The sequence below is a fragment of the Erinaceus europaeus genome, chromosome 7, assembly GCF_950295315.1.
Source record: "Erinaceus europaeus chromosome 7, mEriEur2.1, whole genome shotgun sequence".
In the NCBI taxonomy this organism is placed as follows: Eukaryota; Metazoa; Chordata; class Mammalia; order Eulipotyphla; family Erinaceidae; genus Erinaceus; species Erinaceus europaeus.
In genome coordinates, this window is record NC_080168.1 from 39601008 (window position 1) to 39613505 (window position 12498).

The 12498-nt window shown below is 45.5% G+C and overlaps 1 long non-coding RNA gene and 1 pseudogene across 1 annotated transcript in view; both read left to right on the forward strand.

Annotated features, from left to right (window-relative positions):
• The first annotated feature begins 900 nt into the window (after positions 1–900).
• Positions 901–12498, forward strand: part of LOC132539270 (uncharacterized) — a 54363-nt gene continuing 42765 nt past the window's right edge. The window contains exon 1 of the long non-coding RNA XR_009550534.1: positions 901–1083. This is a non-coding gene — a long non-coding RNA (uncharacterized LOC132539270). The remainder of the gene's footprint in view (positions 1084–12498) is intronic.
• LOC103127602 (ubiquitin-conjugating enzyme E2 C-like) lies at positions 4444–4984 on the forward strand (annotated as a pseudogene).

Sequence of the window (12498 nt, forward strand, 5' to 3'; positions counted from 1 at the left end):
CTATGTGTCATTATCCATGGAAGTGGAAGCGACGATGCTAGGGGAAATAAGTAATAATTTGGATCGACCTTCTCGTGGTGCATCCCGTGAGTACCCATTCATTGGGGAAACTGACGATCCTTCCTAGCCGACTGAATCCACATGGATCCCAGTCACTTTCAAAGCCAGCAACAAGCAGCTCCTGACAGCTTTCAACCTGACGCTGTTGACTGGCTATGGAAGAAGGGCAAACGCTAGAAGAAGAAGTAATAATAATAATAAAGAAGTGGCAAACAAGCCCTGGGCTCCCGGCTTCTAGACCTGGAAACGCCCCTCAGTGACCTTGACCCCTGGGGCCAGGGGACAGCTTGGACACAGTCAGCAGTGACTTGAGGGCAGCTCAGCTCATGCGGGACGCTGCAGGAAGTGCACCTGCAGAACAGAGATGACGGTTGGCGCACCTGGCTCAGCTCTCAGCACACCTCCCCTAAGGGTTGGGATTCAACACCCGGGTCCCCAGATGCAGGGGGAAGCTTCACAGATGGGGAGGAAGCCCAGCGGATGCCTGTCTCCCTTTCCCTCTACAGTTATCTCTGTCTTCTTGTGAACATTCCCAAGAGGGGCAAGCAGCAATTTAAAGAGGCCAGCGGGGGACTCTTTCTCACCGTCCACGATGCAATGAAGGCCTGGCAAGTCCTGAAGGGGCGTGGGCTCAGGTCACTTCTAGTTTCACTTCCTGGATAGCCCCAGGTACTCTGGGAGGTGGGGTCTTGCTTCTCCTCTGCCCAGACAGGCTGGCTGCGCCGGCATCTGATTGGCTCCCTGGAACCGCCTGCCCCCTCTTGATTGGCTGCTGCTTCAAGGGCTGCTGGGAAGGCACGCTCAGAGGGTCCTGAGCCCAGAGAAGGCCTTTGAGTTGGGGAGGCTTCAAAGGCACAGCTGGGTTCGTTCTCCCTCCTCAGATGGCGGGCGGAGCCGGCTTCTACGCTCAGCGGCCCTCAGTGTGCTCATGGAGGGTGTCCAGAGCTTCCACTAGCGGCCTGGGCTTCAGCTGCCTGCCTGGCTCTGCAGCTCGGGGTGTGGTCAGTGGGGACACCTGAGCAGGTGAGCAGCCAGGTGGGGGTGGCACAGCCAGGCCACTGCTGGGGAGGGGGCGGGGTGGGGAGAGTGGAGGAGGAGGGACTTGAGGGAGTGGAGATAGGGGAGAGGAATGGGAGACAAGGGACCTGGGGTCCAGGTAAGGGGGAGAGTGGGAACATGGAGGGCAGGGGATCTGGAAGATACTTGTAGGGCGAGAGTGGGAAAGGGGAGGGCAGGTGAGCCGAGGGGATAGGTGTGGGGAGAGTGGGGAACTCGGGGACTCCCAAGGGGGAGAGTAGGGGACAGGGGCAGGGGCAGGTGAGCAGCGGGCGGTAGGCAGGAAGGAGCAGTTCTTGCAGACTTTGTGAATAAGAATCTGTAAGCTTCTAATGTTAGATTCACAATCTAATATTTTATTGAACTCTGTTATCAGAATGGAGATCCTAGAGTAATTTTGGGGTTTGAGTAACAGTGTTAGAAGAGGGACAATAGGAAGTGTTATAAGTGTATTTTCTCGCGTGAAGGAATTTTCATTTGTGTTACTAATGTGTCGTGATGATTTACCCTGTTGTATAGAGTGAGTAACTTGCTGTGAGTACTATATTTACTCCTGTGAGAAAAATAGTGAGACTGGATCAAGAGAATGCTGTTAACTATCAGGATTGATTCACCACAAGATCGATGGTTGGTGGGAGGTCTAGATTTGCTAAATCTGTAAGTAGTCATCGTATTGCCATTAATGGTAATGTAGTTTGTAAGCCTGCGGGAGAAATCTAGGACAGCTGTGAATCTGCATGTAGTTTGCCTCTGCCAATGAAGATAATACGGAAGAAGTTAGACCATGGGAAATTGTTAGGGTGGTGGTTCCTATATGGCTTCAGGGGCTCTGAGTTAAGACAGTGATTACTACTAGTACAGAGGAGTAAGCAATTAAGGATTTTAAATCCATCTGATGGAGACAAATAGAGCTAGTAATAGTTATCCCTCATTGGGACAGATGCTAAATAGGCAACACAATAATTCTGTTAAAATTCAGTTAAAGTTATAATTTGTATTATACCTTAACTCCCTAATCACAACAAGATTGCTGCTATATCACTGGCATGATAATGTTTGGGTTCAGGGTTGAAGGAGAATAAAGTTTAGGGAACATAATGTCCCTTCCATGTAGACTAGGGCAACTAAGAGAGGCAAAGATCCAAGCAAAGTATAAAGCAGGAAATAAAGTCCTACATTTAAGTTTTCTGTGTCGTAGCCTCACTGGGTGGTGATAATTGTAGCAAGTTAGGGTGGCTTCAAGTAGAATATGAAATAAGACAAGTTCAGTGGTTATAATTAGGAACAGCTATAGTATAATTAGGATAGAACTATATAATTAATATAAACCTTAATTAAAAGTTTTTGCCCCAGTGATGTTGACTGTGAGTGCTAGTGCCAGTGTCTATAATAGAAGAAAGTTGCTGACAGGTTTAACTTATAAAGTCTGCTTACTTTAAGTATCTCAAACTTAATGTGTTAATAGGTCATATGAAGTAATGTTAATTCACAGAAATTTGTCAGATAATCATTCTAGTGGAATGAGTATAGTCATAGGAATACTAATTTTTAGTATTTGAGTCAATTTAGATTGAACACTAGACAATGCCATATGTATTTAAAAATAACCAGCAGTGATAGGCTTACTTTACAAGCAGCAAACAATAATGGGAAAATTGGTATCATCTTGGCCAATGTGTTGGTGCTCCAGTTCTTTATCCCTCTGAGAGTATGGACCCAGGGTCACTATGGGGTACAGAAGGTGGAAGGTCTCCCTTCTGTAATTGCTTCCCTGTTGAACATGGGCATTGACAGGTCGATCCATTCTCCCAGCCTGTCTCTCTCTCTCCCTGTGAGGGCAGGGCTCTGGGGAAGCAGAGCTCCAGGACACATTGTTGGGTTTGTCTGTCCAGGGAATTCTGGTTGGCATCATGCTAGCATCTGGAACCTGGTGGCTGAAAAGAGAGTTACCATATAACCCCAAACAAGTTGTTGACTCAACATGAACCTGAAGGCTGGAATAGTGCAGATGAAGAGTTGGGGGGTCTCTGTTTTGTATATCATAGTTGCCAGTCTCTTGCCTTACTCAGTTTTTGCACTCCTTACTTTGATAAGGTTAGTTTTGGAGTTAGTAAGGGAAGTGTAATAGGAAGTAGGTGAGGAGGGTATCTAAGTCTAAGTAGACACTATTTCATTATGAACTTTATACTGACTCACTGCAGACTGTTGTGTACTTTTGCTTCCAGGTATATATTTTGCCCTAATTTATGAGTACATGTGAACATATGCTTTTATCTCATGGGACTCACTGTATATCTAGGCTTTGGGACTCTGTTAGGAAGTGAATCACCTGGAATGGAATTAGAGAATCCTATGAAAGGAAAGGTCTCACCTGAGTAATGAGGCTGAGAGGTTGACATTCCATGCCTGACATCTCTGGAGACGTCTGAAGTGAAGCATGCTGAGGTGGTAGTCATTGTGTTTATTAGGTTGGGATCGATTGGCAGAGGCAACATCATTTGGTATGAATTGAGAGAAGCTTGCAGGAAAGTGAGCCCCCACCTAGAGGTTCCAGTATTGGCGGGGGGGCTAATAGGGTCTATAGAGGAAGCGGGAGGGTTCCTGCTGTCTTGGGGTTTGAGGAGACAGTAGATAGCTAATGCTATAATCATATTATTTGGCAATTGGGTTAACTTTGAAAAATTCCTTTGTTAGGATTTGCTGTATCATACACATCACCACCATAATTTATGTCCTTTGACATTATTTGTATAGAGCTGTGCCACTGGTTGCTTCTGTTCTCCCTGGTCTAAGTTCTCAAGAGAGTCAACATATCAAAGAGTTAGCCTATGGGGCGGGGGCTCTTGTCTGATATATGGCATGTGAAGATCTTCTCCCATTCTGTGAGAAGGGGGTCTTTTTGTTTGTGTGGTAGTTTCTTTGGCTGTGAAGAAGCTTTTCAATTTGATGTAGTCCCATTGGTTTGTTTCTGCTTTAGTCTTCCTTGCAGTTGGGTTTGTTTCATCAAAGATGTCCTTGAGGTTTAGGTAGAAAGTGTGCCACCAATGATTTCCTCTAAGTATTTGATATTTTCTGGTCTAACATCCAGGTCCTTGATCCATTTGGAGATGATTTTTGTTTCTGGTGAGATAAGGTTCAGTTTCATTCTTCTGCATGTTTGAACCCAGTTTTGCCAGCACCATTTATACCTCCTTCCTCCATTTAATACTTTGGACCCCCTTGTCAAAGCTTAGATGTCCATAGGTGTGTGGGGAGAAGAGTTTTTAAGAGACCGTGGACCAGGAGTTGCTGTTGCATTGTTCCAGTGTTTCTCCCAGCGCCTCTGTGATGGCCTTGCAGAACAATGACCCAGTCACCTCCTGATTCACTGCTGCAGTCCTCAAAGCAGCCAAGCCCAGCAGGGACATCTCTAGAGGCCCTGTGGGCAAGAAGCTACAGCAGGAACTGATGAACCTCATGATGTCCGGTGGCAAAGGAATTTCTGCTTTCCCTGAATAAGACAACCTTTTCAAATGGGTGGGGACCATCCATGGAGCCGCTGGCACCATATATGATGACCTGAAGTATAAGCTCTCCCTGCAGTTCCCTGCTGACTACCCCTACAACGCACCCACTATGAAGTTCCTCACACACTGCTACCACCCCAGTGTACACACCCAGAGCAACATCTGCCTGGACATCTTGAAAGACAAGTGGTCTGCCCTGTATGAGGTCAGGACTATCCTGCTCTCCATCCAGAGCCTTCCTGGAGAACCCAATATCAACAGCCCTTTGAACACATGCTGCTGAGCTCTGGAAAAATCCCACAGCCTTTAAGAAGTACCTACAAGAAACCTACTCAAAGCGGGTCTCCAGTTAAGAACCCTAACCTGCACTGTCCAGCCTTTCACCTTGTCCCTTTTTCCCCCCTTGGATAGTGTCTTTTGAATTTGTGTCTGTATAGGACTCTGTCCTTAACTGTGGTATCTGTGTTTGTTTGTGTGTGTACATAAGTGTGTAGGTGTGTGTAGTCTCTTGTTAAGCTCTTGTGATGAATATATTAAATAAATAAATTTGAGGTGTTTTGTACAAAAAAAAAGGGCCCATAGACCAGAGCTGGCCAGTGGCCCATCTGGTTGAGCATACACAGTATGATGCACAAGGAACCACTTTGCAGCTTCTGCTCCCCACCTGCAGGGGGAAAGCTTCACAAGCAGTGAAGCAGGTCTACAGGAGTCTCTCTATCTTCCTCTCTACCTCTTCCTCCCCTCCCATTTTCTCTGTTTCTTCTTAAATAAAAGAGAAATAAAAGAAAAAATGACACCCAAGACCAGTGGCTTTGTGGTGCTTGCACTTAGCCCCAGAAATAACCCTGGTGGCGGGGGGAGGGGGGGTTAAGAAGAAAGAAATGTCTAAAAGAAAGAATAAATAAGTAGCCAAAATTTCACATTAGGGAATTAGGTAAAGTGAATGATTTTAGATTAAAACAAGAAAATAGAAATAAAGAACTGGAATGAGTTAATATTAATAGCAGTATTTAGAAATCATTAGACTACAAATAGGACAGTAGCAGAGTAAGTAAATGGAATCAAAGCCAGTTAACAGAAAAGATTAAAAACTTAATCTCTAGGGGGGTCAGGTGATAGTGCAGCAGGTTGAGCATACATGGAGGGAAGTGCAGGGACTGGGGTAAGGATTCTGTTTCAACCCCCCAGCTCCCCACCTGCATCAGGGTCACTTAACAAGCAGTGAAGCAGGTCTGCAGGTGTCTCTCTCTCCCCTTCTCTGTCTTCCCCTCCTCCATTTCTCTCTGTCCTATTCAACAACAATAACAAAAATAATAATATAATACCCATAACAATGGTTTAAAAAAAAAGGGCAACAAAAGGGAAAAAAAAATAGCCTCCAGGAGAAGTGGATTCAAGGTGATGGCACCGAGCTCCTGGGGGCAAAGAAAAAAAAAAAACCTTAATTAATCTCTAGTTAGTTAACTATACCAAGAAAAGTAGAAGACAGAGTTATGGATATCAGAAATGAAACAAAACAAAACTACTGACTTCCTGGGCATTAAAAGAATGATAAAAGGCGGGGGTCAGGCGATAGCGCAGCGGGTTAAGCGCAGGTGGCACAGAGCGCAGGGACCAGCATAAGGATCCCAATTCGAGCCCCCAGCTCCCCACCTGCAGGGGAGTTGCTTCACAGGTGGTGAAGCAGGTCTGCAGGTGTCTGTCTTTCTCTCCCCCTCTGTCTTCCCCCTCCTCTCTCCATTTCTCTCTGTCCTATCCAAGAATGAATGACATCAACAATAACAATAATAACTACAACAACAAGGGCAACAAAAGGGGGGGAAATAGCCTCCAGGAGCAGTGGGTTCATGGTGTAGGCACTGAGACCCTGCAATAACCCTGGAGGCCAAAGGAAAAAAAAAAGATAAAAGGCCCTAGAGAGAGCTCAGTAGAAGGCTGGGCATTGGTGTGTGTGTGTGTGTCTGTGTGTGTGTGTCTGTGTGTGCAAGTGCACACGTGTGTGTGCGCCCCTAGATTGAGCCCCAGCACCAGATGGATCAGGGGAGCCCTACTGCTCTGGTGTTACTCCCTTTCTCTGGTTCTGTTATGCTAATGAGAAAGCAGATAGGGAGCAGTGAAATCATGTATGTGTTGAGAGCCAAGCTCTGCTCACAAGCCAATAGAAACATTCTATAAATAATCTTTGCCCACAGATTTGGGAAAAGTTAAATGGATACATTCCTTGAAACTTTATACAGAATGCCATGCTGAGAAACTGGGGATGGGCAAGGAAGGTGCAATTATTATTATTTTTTTAATTTTTCAAAATATTTATTCCCTTTTGCTGCCCTTGTTTTTTTATTGTTGTAGTTATTGATGTTGTCAGTGTTGGATAGGACAGAGAGGAATGGAGAGAGGAGGGGAAGACAGAGAGGAGAAGAGAAAGATAGACACATGAACACCTGCTTCATTGCTTGTGAAGCGACTCCCTTGCAGGTGGGGAGCTAGGGGCTTGAACCAGGATCCTTATGCTGGTCCTTGCACTTTGTGTGACCTGCGCTTAACCCGCTGCACTATCCCCTAAATCCTGAGATTATTTTTTTATTGCATAATAATTGCTACATGTTGATGTTGATGCTACATAAAAGTGCCATTTATTTAGTTGCCACTAGGGTCATCATCTCTTCCTCCATTTTTATAGAGACAGAGATAAGTTGAGAGGGAAAGAGGAGTCAAAGAGGATTATAAACTTTTGCATATCATTGTAATAAGCATTCTAGTGTATTTTTTAGAAAAGTAAATGAACATAGGGGTAGGCAGAAAATAAGTATGTAAAGGTTCATAATAGTTTTTTTTAACCATCAAATAAAAATTTTAATTTAAGGGGGCTGGGCAGCAGTGCACAGTGTTAAGCTCACATAGTACAAAGTGCAAGGACCTACTCAAGCATCCCAGTTGGAGACCCTAGCCTCACACCTGCAGGGGGGGTTACTTCACAAGTAGTAAAGTGAAGTAGGCCTGGAGGTGTTAAACTTTCTCTCCCCCTCTCTGCCTTCCCCTCCTCTCTCTGTCTTATACAAGAAAAATGGAAAAAAATTCATTTACAAATCTGTAAGATAAACTGTAATCACACAGTCAAATTCTTATGAAAATATCGCTGTATGTTAGTCACTATATGAAGTTACTTATAAATATTAGTAAATTTGATTTCCCTTTTTATTTTCCTTTTTAAATATTTTATTTATTGTTGGACAGAGACAGATGAATTGTGAGTATAGGGGAGAGAGTGAGGAGAGAGACAGAGATGGAGAGAAACAGACAGCTGCAGCCCTGCTTCACCAACCCTGAAGCTTCCCCCAGGTGGGAACCATGGGCCTGGACTTGCATCCTTGTGCACTGTAATTTAAGCACTTAACCAGGTGCACCACTGCCAGGCCCTACAAATTTTATTTTCTTTTGGTTAATTAATTAGTTAACTTATAAAATGGAAACACTGATAGGACCATAGGATAAGAGGGGTACAGTCCCCACCTCACAAAATTTTATGTGAATTAATGATCCTTGAAACTATAGAAAACAAGATGTCAGTAAGATTTTTTTAATTTTTAATTTTTTAATAAAATTGAGATATTGATAATACCATAGGTTATAGGGTCTTATAAGAGTGGTATAATTCCACACAATTCCCATCACCAGAACTCCCTATCCCATCTGTCTCCACTGGCCCCTTGAAGGCTCTCCAGTTCTTTATCCCTCTGAGAGTATGGACCCAGGGTCATTATGGATTGCAGAAGGTGGAAGGTATGGCTTCTATAATTGCTTCCTGTCCAACATGGGCATTGGCAGGTTGGTCCATACCCCCAGCCTGTCTCTCTCTCTCCCTAGTGTGGCAGGGCTCTGGGGAGGCAGGGCTCCAGGACACATTGGTGGGGAAGACCGGTTGGCATCTTGGTAGCATCTAGAACCTGGTGGCTGAAAAAGAGTCAAGCTATAAAGCAGAACAAATTGTTGACTAATCATGAACCTAAAGGCAAAAATATTGCAGATAAAGATTTGGGGTCTCCTTTTTGGAGAAAGCTTGTAGGTCTACTTTAGGTATATTCCAACTTTACTAGTTTTTGCCTGAGTCTGACAGCTAACATGCAGGTGGACCCAAGGTATTATCTGGGGAGATGGTGTCATAGTTGGAAAAGGGACTAGAAACTGGATCAGGGAAGAGAATAGCTCCCAAATATGCAAAAATTATATAAATACTGTTAACTGTAAACCCCATTGATTCGACCTGGGGCTCATTTTCAGCACAGGACTCTGTGTGGTCTCTGTATCCCTGTAGGTCTGAGCTCGTGTTCTGTGGTCACGGCTAGGAACATTCCAGGCTGCACTAATTTCAGGACCCATCTTCCTTGGGTGGTAGAGTATATTGTCCAACCTCCCTTTCTAGAATGGAGCATTCTATCATTGTTGATCCACATTGAAGGCCAGGTCCTGCAGGGGCCCACAAAAGGGTCCATTGTGATGTTCCTGATGGAGAGGACCAATGACAATGGTGAGAGGGATCTGTTAGAGGTCTAGGCCTGTCATGCCTGTGTTGGAATGCCAGGACTCCCTGACTAAGACCACAAATGATGGGGTGGCCTGGTAGTGACCAAAGAGTCATCTTTAAAGTATGCCAGTCTCTTTTAAGAAAGACCACTGCAGACCTGCAGACTTGGGAGCACTCTGCCCTGATCCAGCTTTCTAGTCCTAATCTCAACTCTGACACCTTCTTCCCAGTCAGTACTTTTAGCCCACCTGCATGTTAGCTGTTGGGCTCAGGCAAAAATTAATAAAGTCATGAGGCCCTTGGAATATACCTAAAATAGACTTCTGAACTTCTTCCCACATAAAGACCCTTAGTTCCATCTGCTCTATTCTTACCTTTACGTTCCTTGTTGGTATCTTCTAATTCTGCTTTTAAAAACCCCTTCTGTTTCATTTGGTTTAAATCCCCCCTGCTTAACACTGCATTCTATTTACATAACCACTGTATCCTATTTACTTAACCACTGCCGTCTATTTACATAAATCACTTTTACATTTACATAAAACACCACCTTCCCTTCAGGGCATTGGTTAAACCATTGGTAGAATTCTCACCTGCTCCACCCCCTCTCCTTGTCACACCCTGATCCTCTCCTTGTCACTCCCTGATTTTCACCAGTCACTTTTCTCTCCACCCTCTCTGTGTCACATCCTGTTCACACCCTACTTGGGAAGTATATATAAAGACAACATTGTTCGTTTTAGTTAGTTGTTAGTTTAGCTTAACTTGGTACAGATTGCGCTGCATCCTGCATGAATAAAGAGATACTGAGTACAACCCACCCATGAGTCCTTGGTCGTCTGTTACCCGCCGGTGAAGCCAGCCCAGCGAAAACAACATAGCCCGTCGAAAACAACAGTTCCTTATTACTAAACAATTTTCCCTGCTTTATATCTTACTACTTTTTAGCCAGCAAGTTGCATATGCTACTGTGACAGCATTCTGACACCCCTGGGCAGACGACCTCACCACTGTATCCTCCCCAGAGCCCTATTGTTGTTAAAATTCGGTGGCTCTAGCTGGCCGGGCTAGCTTCACGGGCGGGTAACAGAGACATACGGCTGGGCAAGGAAGCTGTATTTCTTTATTCAGGAACAACGATTCATAAACTAAACCAAACATCACCAAACAGAACTCTGCTGCCTCTTTCCCCCGCGGCGGCGCCAAGCACTCTCTAACTCTGGAACTCTCTCGGGGTCCCTTGGGGCGGGGCCAAGCGGGCCTGCGAAACTAGCAGGACTGATCCAATTTTCTTGGCGGGGGAGAGCTAGAACAACCTAGTGTAAAGCATACAACAATTCCCCCTTTTCTTTTTAACTAAATGACTACAGTATCAAGGGTGTGGGGTGAACAGAAACCTATATCGTACAGGCATTTTTAAAAAAAGAAACTGGCACAAACATGGAGAAACATGTAAGCAAGTAACAAGAACCAGTGTGCTGCCAAGGGAAGGCCTGAGGGGGCCTTTTTTTTTTTTTTTTTGCCTCTGTGGGCAAAACTTTATCAGCTTAAAAAAAAAATTTCTTCCCTCTGGGGGGCGTACTTGCCTCAACAGGCATTTGCATGGGGGTGGGGAACAGCCTAGAGTCCCAAAGGCAACTGGCTGCAATTTACTTACTATGAAACAAAACTTGTTATTAGCATAACCACAGCACAATCTAACATTTCTAACAGAGAAGGAATTTGAGTCTTTTACATATCAACAACGTCTTTTAACCTTTTGTTACACCCATTCAAGATGGAGTCACACCCTAGTTGTGCACAGGAAAGGAAACCTCAGGCATGAGAATAATTAGCATAGCCATTGTGCGATCTACCATTTCTAATAGAGAAGGTAATGGAGAGTTTTACATATCAACAAGTATATTTAACCTTTTGTTATATCCATTCAAGATGGAGACACACCCTAGGTGTGCGCAAGTCTTTAGACCAACTTAGTTAAAATATATTGATTGTTAACTAATTTTTACCTCAGACTTTAAATGTAAGTTAATTTTATCTTTATGAGAATTACGTTGAAAACCTTTTTCATTTAACTTTGTCTAGTAAGAAATTAGCCTTAAGTTACTGTTTACCAAACTTTAAACACACACATAAACATGGTCATTAATACACAAGGAGAGAAACCTTTGTTACCACAGCCAGAGGAGTCGGGAAGAGTCAGCGGACAAGAGGCAAGGCGCGGAGCTGCCTTTTCCACCTGGTGGAACAGCCAGCCAGCCGGCTGCGCCCAGACAACCCCGCGCACTGCTCCCACAGCCCCGCAGCCCTGCAGCCCACAGGAGGCCGACGCCACCACACAGGAGCCTGACGCCAGCACGCAGGAGCCCAATGTCACCACACAGGAGCCCGATGCCAACACGCTGGAGCCCGATCCCAACACGCTGGAGCCTGATGCCAACACGCTGGAATCCGATGCCAAAACGCTGGAGCCCGATGCCAACATGCAGGAGCCCGAGGCCAGCCCACAGGAGCCAGCTCTCCACCGCGTGGCGCAGGGCACTGGACGCGGGATTTCTCCACGCTGCTCGGCCACTGTGAACAGGGCAGCAGATATGACAGGGCCATGAAACAGGGCAGTAGACATGGCAGGGCCATGGGGCAGGGCCGCGGCGGCCTATCATGGTCGCCACCCCTGGGCACCTCGGCCCGCACCTTCTACAAGGCTGGCCCACCCGCCCTTGTGCTATGAATTCTGGAACGATCCCGGACCCCCGGGCTCCCTGCCGAAACTGGGCACACAAGATCTCCAGCTGCCTTTGGGACTCTAGGCCATTCCCCACCCCCATGCAAATGCCTGTTGAGGCAAGTACGCCCCCCAGAGGGAAGACATTTTTTTTTTAAGCTGATAAAGTTTTGCCCACAGAGGCAAAAAAAAAAAAGGCCCCCTCAGGCCTTCCCTTGGCAGCACACTGGTTCTTGTTACTTGCTTACATGTTTCTCCATGTTTGTGCCAGTTTCTTTTTTTAAAAATGCCTGTACGATATAGGTTTCTGTTCACCCCACACCCTTGATACTGTAGTCATTTAGTTAAAAAGAAAAGGGGGAATTGTTGTATGCTTTACACAAGGTTGTTCTAGCCAAGAAAATTGGATCAGTCCTGCTAGTTTCGCAGGCCCGCTTGGCCCCGCCCCAAGGAACCCCGAGAGAGTTCCAGAGTTAGAGAGAGTGCTTGGCGCCGCCACGGGGGAAAGAGGCAGCAGAGTTCTGTTTGGTGATTAGTTTGGTTTAGTTTATGAATCGTTGTTCTTGAATAAAGAAATACAGCTTCCCTGCCCAGCCGTATGTCTCTGGTCGTCTCTGTTACCCGCCCGT